The sequence below is a fragment of the Cibotium barometz genome, chromosome 47, assembly GCF_041138505.1.
Source record: "Cibotium barometz isolate CiBa-2024 chromosome 47, ASM4113850v1, whole genome shotgun sequence".
NCBI classification, from domain to species: domain Eukaryota; kingdom Viridiplantae; phylum Streptophyta; class Polypodiopsida; order Cyatheales; family Cibotiaceae; genus Cibotium; species Cibotium barometz.
In genome coordinates this window covers 29,240,867-29,249,496 of record NC_141092.1, presented here as the reverse complement: position 1 = coordinate 29,249,496, position 8,630 = coordinate 29,240,867, and the positions used below count along the sequence as shown (strand labels likewise).

At 41.7% G+C, this 8,630-nt stretch overlaps 1 pseudogene; it reads left to right on the top strand.

Moving 5' to 3' along the window:
* Positions 1-3,518: 3,518 nt before the first annotated feature.
* LOC147611565 (urease pseudogene) lies at positions 3,519-4,530 on the top strand (annotated as a pseudogene).
* Positions 4,531-8,630: the final 4,100 nt, after the last annotated feature.

The window sequence follows — 8,630 nt, the reverse complement described above, 5'->3', positions numbered from 1 at the left end:
ACCATTCAGAAATGTAGAATTGACATCCATTTAGTAAATTTGTCATCCGCAAGAACTATTCGAATGGTGGTCATCCGCGTTGTAGGTGCAAAGGTGTCTTCAAAGTCGATGTTGGCTCTTTGAGCATACCCCTTGACTACAAGTCTAGCTTTGTGTTTATTTTAAGAGACATCACTATGACAATTGGTCTTAAAACCCCACTTAACTCCAATCACCTTCTGCTTCTGTGGTTTGGGAACAAGTTCCCACGTACTATTTTCTTAGTAGCATCAATCTCCGCTTGCATTGCTTACTTCCACTTTTCTTGTATGAGGGAATCTCCAACATTGGTTGGCTCTCGTTTTTGCATGGCTTTATACAAAAGGCCATAATTCACTTGCAAGTACTCTCCTGGTTATTCCTTTTCCTATACCAATATGATCGCCTAGGGCCGTCCTCTTGAATCCATTCGTGAGGAATCCCTGCACACTAGAGTCTCTCGATGTGGAGGAGTCCTAAACTCTCAACATGTTTTCTGGTCTTCTAGCACAACATCATCATGCTCATGCTCTCTACTTACTTCCTGGCATGCCAGACCTATTTCCTGGTCTTTTGGCACAACATTGTCATGCTCATGTGCAAATCTTCTTCATATTCATTGGTTTCGTGAAACACCTCATTTGGTTCCTCAAAGACATCTCTCAACGTATGCTGCTACGGATCAACTACTACTATTAATGGAAGCACTTCTTGGACTTGGGAGTCCAAATTTCTACTCCGAGTCTTTGGCACATGTACATAGACATCACATCCAAACACCCGAATATGTGAAACATTAGGCTTCTTACCAAGGTAGGATTCATATGGACTCTTTCCCGATACTAAATCATTGAAGATCTATATATATCTAGGGATGAATTCAAAAAGATGCACTAAAAGAGGCGGGGGCCATTATCCACGCCTTTTTCGACGCTTTAGAACTAAGCTCAAAATCCCCAAAAAAGCATTGAAATACGCATGGAAATAAGCGTCCAAATAGAAACAATCGATATATGCATCGATATATCCGTCAAAACATGCGTCGAAATAAACATGTTTTCCCACTCTTATTTCAAATGGACTTTTCGATGCCTATTTCAACTGCCATATCGATGATTATTTCGACTGGAAGTTACGACAATTATTTTGACGGATGTAGAAAACTTTCGATGTTTTTTTCAACGGATGCAGAAGACTTTCGACGCGTGCAGGTATAATTTTTTTTTTGGCATAATGGTGCATCCAGCTACAGTCTTGTAGCTGGATGTACCATTATGCCAAACTTATAGAGAGTACCAAAGTCAACTGTACTCTGATGTGAATAATGAAGCAAATTTGTTGGAAAAGTTGGAGTGCCATAACGTTTTTGACATTACAAAGTATGTACATTGCACACAAGTGCAAACAATGGCTAAATTATATTGCAAGATGTAAAATTTACATATCAAAGACATATTACAAGCTCTGACGAGATGAGCCGACATAGTATCGTATGGAAAACCAAAATGCTTTTTATACTCGATGACCAAAATTGTATAAAGTAGTTGCATACAAGCTATACAAGCTCAAATTGTATAAAGTAGTTGCATACAAGCTATACAAGCTCAAACAAAGATGTGAGCTGACCAAAATATGTATGTACAAGAGGAAAGAAATGGGCAGGGCCACTCTAAACACCATATTGGATAATTTGGGAAAAATCCCATTCCCATTTGAAAAATGGGAGCATGGTGAACTTGTCCAAAAGTTTATCAAAACCCCCTCATGTGACATATCATTGGAAAGATCTTGAAGAGTAGAATCTAAATCTATAATCTTCGACAAATTTGGAGTTAGTATGTTTAAGATATGTCCAAAACTATATGGAGTAATTGAATCCCAAAATGTGAGATTTTTTCCAAATTACCTAATATTGACTTTCTATGCAGAGCCCTCACTCAGGGTCAGGTACTGGTGCCTGCAAAAACTATACAAGACACTTTTTTTTGTATACAAAACAATGATCTAACATGACATGGCAAAGCAAGTATACAAATCATAAGGTTAAGGCTGGCCACACTTATCATATGTGTAATATGCCCCCAATCGAGGTTGGCTCCATCTCGCTCAAGCTTCTCCAAAAGAAAGTACATTTTTGGTGGCCAGCAATGTCCTCCTCTTCTCTCGTTGTGCCGGCCGACCAACCACTTGATTCTAAAAGTACCAAAATAACAAGATAAAGCGTTGATACTTACAAAGTAGACATAACATCAAATGAAACATACAAGATAAGCATTGATACTTACAAAGTAGACATGGAATGCATCCCAACGGCCACTTCCAAGGTGAGAGCTTTCTACGCTCTCCATTCGTGCATTCGCCACATCCTCTTGTTGCTTGTAGTGTTGGGGATTTCTTGCATACTTTTCCTTCTCCTCATTCCAATCCTTCGTGCTAATGTACCAAGGCTTCTCACCCCCTGCCTTCACTCTCCTAGTCACATCTACCCGCCAATGTTTCATGACGTCCACCATGTGGTCCTTTATCGAACTTATGGGGATGACATCACTACCGATGGCCAGCTTGTACTCATCCTTGATTTGATTAATGACTCTATCTTTCTTAGTTTTATCCAACTTTGGCCATAAAGTCATTATAGCAAAGACAATGTAGCAAAGCTTGCGGAATGCGGCTCTTCATCTCTTGCCCGACATCATCCAAAGCCAAATTGCCATTGACAATTATATAATATTTTTTCCCATTGGGTGTGGGGTGTGTGTCGAAACGTCGCAAGATGATCGAGAGCATGGAGTGCCTCTGGCGCTAGATGGGGAAGGACGCTGTCGTGCTGTGGCACATCCATGTAGTGAAAGAAGCTCACAGACCATCCCATATGAACTCAGATGCATGGGCATGAAGGCAGTATGATTAGTCAAGGTCATGGCCATGGTCCTGACTAAATGAGTATTGATGGCAGTGAAAATAATGCGGGGATAGCAAATGTTAAATGAGGCCAAATGAGTCTTTTTGATGTTATGCATGGGAACAGCCCCTAAGCAAAGATATGGTGTAAAGGAGCCATAAAGAATGTGATACTTATCAATCCAAGAAAAATGGGAGAAAAATGAAGGCAGTGTGGAATTCCAAAACGGAATAAACGTGTTTTCAGCTGAAAAAGGTGTGGAGAGGCTCGATTTGCCGGCAGGATCCAGAAATAACCTGAGTTGGGGGGGGGCGCTTCGAAAGGGTATGGAAGGATAAGCAGGGAGCTTTTCGAAAAAAAAAGGGGGCTCTCTGTAGAATGTACAGAGGGTAGCTGTGTGTGGATGGGGGGGGGCCCTCGGGGAAGGGGCCTCGGAAGCGGAAGACCTCATCTCAAATTGATTCAAGTAGGTGGCACTTCTTGGGCAGGCGACAAGTCTTACCTGCGGTAGTTCATCTTGTTGACCAAGTTCAGGTTGAAGGCACTTTTGCAGATGGCACTAAACTTGTAATAATCCATCATCCTATTGTGAGAGAAGATGGAGATCTTTATTTGGGCTCATTTCTTCCAGTTCCAAGTCTTGATAGGTTTCCTGAACTTCAAGAAGAAAGTGCACCTGGCCAAGTCATTGTCAAAAAAGGGTGAGATTGTCCTTAACTGTGACCGTGAAGCTGTCATTCTCAGTGTCTGCAACAAGGCAGACCGTCCAATTCAGGTGGGAAGTCATTACCATTTCATCGAAACAAACCCTTATCTTGAGTTTGATAGAGAAAAAGCTTTTGGAATGCGTTTGAACATCCTGCCGGGCACTGCAGTGCGTTTTGAGCCAGGGGAGCCCAAGACTGTGACTCTTGTGGAAATTGGTGGCAGCAAGACTATTAAAGGAGGAAATAACATTTCATGTGGTGTCAAGGGATCAAACTTGGCAGAATTAATGGACCAGATAAACAAGAGGGGATTCCGGCATGTTCCACAGCCCAATGCTGTCTCTGGTGTTGTAGGTAAACACAAGTGTGTTACACCAAAAGTATCACGGGAAGAGTATGCAAATATTTTTGGACCTACAACTGGTGACAAGATACGTCTTGGTGACACACAATTGTATGCTGAAGTAGAGAAGGATTACACTTTGTATGGTATTGAATGCAAGTTCGGAGGAGGAAAGGTTTTGCGTGATGGCATGGGCCAAGCAAGTGGATATGGTGCACACGCAGTCCTTGACACTGTTATCACAATCGTGGTAGTTATTGACTACACGTCCATATACAAAGCAGATATTGGAATCAAGGATCACATTATCTGTGGTATTGGAAAGGCTGGAAACCCAGATATAATGGACTGTGTCACATGTGGAATGATCGTTGGGGTGAGCACCGAAGCTATTTGAGTAGAGGGACTTATTTAGACTGCAAGAGGAATTGATGCTCATGTTCATTGGATTTGTCCTCAGTTTGCTGAGGAAGACCATGATCATCTATGTCTTTTTAGGAAGCCTGTGAATAGTGAAGGTGACAGGTTTCTGTGGGCCTGTTGGCTATGGTTTAAGGTGTTTATGGGATTATGAGCTCTCTTTGCTCATGGTTTTTTTTTTATTGTGATGATGTTTATATAAATGTGATGCCCCTTGAAGAATTATATGTTGTGTTTCTTTACTGGGATTTTGGATGTAACTCTCACAGCCAGACACCCAGTGTGTTCCCGGCTAGACCGCACACGTCACGACAACTTTGGTGAACCCGACGTGAAACTGCTGGGGTGAGAGTGTGGTGAAATATACAGGGAAGCTATGGCTGAGAATTCTGAGGGTTAGGGGGTTCATTTTGACCCCGGAGTTATGCAGATGTTCCAAATGTTTACCATGTACATGCAACAGCAACAAGCTGCTGAGAGGGGACAGATTTCCACGACCAAGGCATTACAATCAATTGTGAAAAAGGTGGATCAATTTGATGGGAAGGACATTACAAAGTACCTGCGCAATTATATAAAGGAGATGGAGCTAAACAGGGTGACTGAGGAGGATATGGTTCGAAGTTTCGAGCTGGTATGCGTTCCTGAAATAAGAGAGCGCATAAAAGGATTGCAGATAGCACAGGGTGGCAGGAATTGGGAAGAGTTCAAGCTTGCTTTAAAGGATGAATATTTCATGGAGGATTCTGAGTGAGTGACCAAACGAACTTTCTTGGAATGGGTCACAAAATCTAAAATGGGAATTTCTGCCACAGAATTGCTAAGAGAGTTTGAGAAGCGTTATGCCCAGTTTGTCAAGGATAGAGCGTGCAACTTTGGATAGAGAAAAAACAGAGCTCTTCTTGCAAGCAGCTGGGAAAGATCTCCAGGAGAAATTGGAAATCCTCCTTGAGGATAAGAATACAGAGCAGGGATTAAAGAGTGATTGGAATGATGTTGAGGATGCAGTCACTATGTTAGCAAAGCGGCAGCGGAGGAGGGATAAAATGGTGATGGGCTCTGCAACCCCAATAACTGCTGTTACCCCTGAGAATCTATCCAAACCAGCTGCTACAATTCCTAAGATAGATGGGCCGATGGATGAGCTTATCAAGGGTATGCGTGACTTAAAATTGAAGATGTCCAGGATTGAAGAAAAGGGTCTACCATTGGGGCAGGCTTCTATGCAAAGGCCTCAAAGCAAAGAAGGGTTTACATATAGATGCATATGGTGTGATGATCCAGAGCATGCAAAGAAGGATTGTACTAGCTATAAAGAAGCTCTTAAAAATCAACTTGTGTTTTTCAAAGATGGGAAAATCCATCTTACAGAGACTGGTCTTCCATTGAGTACAAACTTTGGGAAAGGAGGGATGAAAAAGCTGGTAGAGGATATGGCTGCTAGTCATGCCATTTCTATGGTTGAGGCGGCAACCTATGGATTAAAGGTTGGTCAATTAAAGCAGGGATTTGAGAATGATGAGGATTATGAGAATGAGAATTTTTGGCCATCAACAATGGAATTAATTGCATCAAAGAAAGTGTCAAAGCAAGCTTTGCATGAGGCAGGTGATTGTATACGTCTTGAGACTGGCTGGGAGGAGCCTGTGGATTCTTTATCCATTCATGCCTATATTGCCAAATGCCAAAATAATGAGGCACAGGTAGAGGAGAAGCGAAAAAGGGAAAATGAGGAAGGAGGGCCATCAAAAAGAGTTACACCTGGAAGTGAAAAGAAGGATCCTGAGCCATCACATATGCCTCCACAGCATAGCAGACCTCCACATGATGTTTCAATGGAAGAAGTGCCAGCAAAAATGAAGGAGAAGGGTAAAGGGAAAAGTCCACTCTACAAGCTTCAATCTGATATTGAAGTTGCAACAGATCTCAAAAAGGTACTTGAAGAAAGGATTCTAAACAGCAGGGTGGAATTCACACTAGGGGAAGTCTTGGGAATTGCAAAGAAAGAATTTCATGATGAGATAATTGATATTATACGAAGAAAAAGGCAGTCCATAATTGAATCTATTCCATCACAAGGGGAGGCAAGCACTTCCAAGACTCATGGAGTACAGGTACAGAAAAAGGAAGAGAGAGAAAATGTGGTGGAATGTAATCACTCTGCTGATGGGGCACGACAAGTGCGCTTTGTGGAAGAGGATGATGAAAAAGAAGTTCTTACAAAGAGCCATTACTCCAAGAGCCATTGGGCAAGAGCAACCACTGAAACCCTTGTCAAGATAGGTGATTTGGAAGAGCCATATGTCGCTCTAATTGATCATGGGTCTGAAATAAATCTTATGGCTAAAAATCTCTACAACAAATGTAAGTGGCCAATGGATGTGGATCATGGGTGGATGATTAAAGCAGCTAATAATTCATCTGGAGAGCTTTATGCAGCATGTCCAAATGTAAGGGTAACTATAGGGGATGTGAAGGATGATCAGAATTTCTTTGTTCAGGAGATGTCATCGTATCCCCTCATTCTTGGGCAACCCTACATTACAGCTGTAAGGATGGAAACAAAGGTTTTGGATGATGGTTCAGCTTATGCAAGAATAAGGAGTAAAGATGGCAAAAAAGCTGTTCAGTTTTTGACAGTTTGCATTAATCATGAAAGGAATCGTGAATCTCTTCGGGCACAGTCACTCCCAAAGATAAACAGAGAGTTCATGAATTACAGGGAGATGAGGGATTTTGGCCAGGTGCCATTGTAAAGCGGGATTCCAATGGTACAAGGGAAAATGAGTTCTCGCAGGACTCAATCAATGTTAATAGTTTTTCAGCAAATTTTCAGGGATTCTCCAGCTATGGGTCACTGGTTTTTGTAAAAAGCAAGGATTTAAAGCGTGGCATGCAAAAACATATACAAAATGAACAAAAAAGTTTTGAGCAGTGTGGTCTTTTGGAGAAGAATGAGTTTATTTCAGGGGTGCTTGATGAGGTGTCATTTATAGATACTATGGATGTGCTTTTTGATATGGGAAGAGCATGTTTACAGGGTGGAAATGAAATGATAAAGGTGTCATCTGTAGAGATGTATGATATAATCCAGAAATTTGAGGAGGTGGAATGTAAAAACATAAATTGTGAGATGGATGCTCATGTTGATACAAAGTACAAAACGGTTGCAAAGAAGGTGAAACCAGTTGCCTTGCCCTTGCCACCGGGAAGCAAGGAGAAGATAGATGAAGCTTCTATGCAGCCAAATCTTAGAGATCCGAAGAAAATTGGGCATAAATTTACTCAAGAAACTCTGGAAGAGCTGAAGATTGGTGAGAAGGATTTTCTGTTGCCAGTTGAAAGGGAATGCTTTGAGGAGATGCTTGTAAAACATGGGAAAGCTTTTGCCTTTCAGCCACATGAGATAGGTTGTGTTGATCCAAGTGTAACAGCACCAATGGTGATCTTTACTGTTCCACATGTGCCCTGGAACCTGCGGCGGCCAATTCCAGTACCAAAGGCTCTCTTGCCAAAGTTGATGGAATTACTAAAGGAAAAGATCAGGATGGGAATCTTGGAGCCTTCATGTGCCCCATATTCCAACAGATGGTTTACTGTACCAAAGAAAAATGGGACATTGCGCTTTATTCAAGACATGCAACCTGTAAACAAAGTCACAATCAGGAATGTGGGAGCAGGTCCAATTGTGGATGAGTTTGCAGAAGCATTTGCAGGGAAAGCTATATACTCTATGGGTGATCTGTATTCGGGATATGATCAGTTCCAGCTGGATATACAAAGCAGGGACTTGACCACAATGAGAACTCCTTTGGGATTAGTAAGGATGTGTACCTTACCACAGGGAGCCACTAACTCAGTGGCACATATGATGAATGGAATGAATAAAGTCTTACGAGACTTCATACCACAAAAAACTATGCCATTTCTGGATGACGTGCCAATAAAGGGCTGTGATGAGAAAGACAAAGATGGGGATTTGGATTCAAAAGGGTGCCGCAAGTTTGTGGCAAATCATATAAAGGATTGTGACATGATTCTATCCAGGCTTGAAGAAGTGAATCTTACTTTATCTGGGCAGAAATCAGTGTTTGGGGTTGGTGAAGTGCTAATAGTGGGACATCTTTGTAGTACTAGTGGACGCCGTCCTTGTCTAGCCAAAATAGATGCAATACAAAGAATGAAAGAGACATGCATTAATGTTACAGAGCTGAGGAGATTTCTTGGAGCATGTATCTTT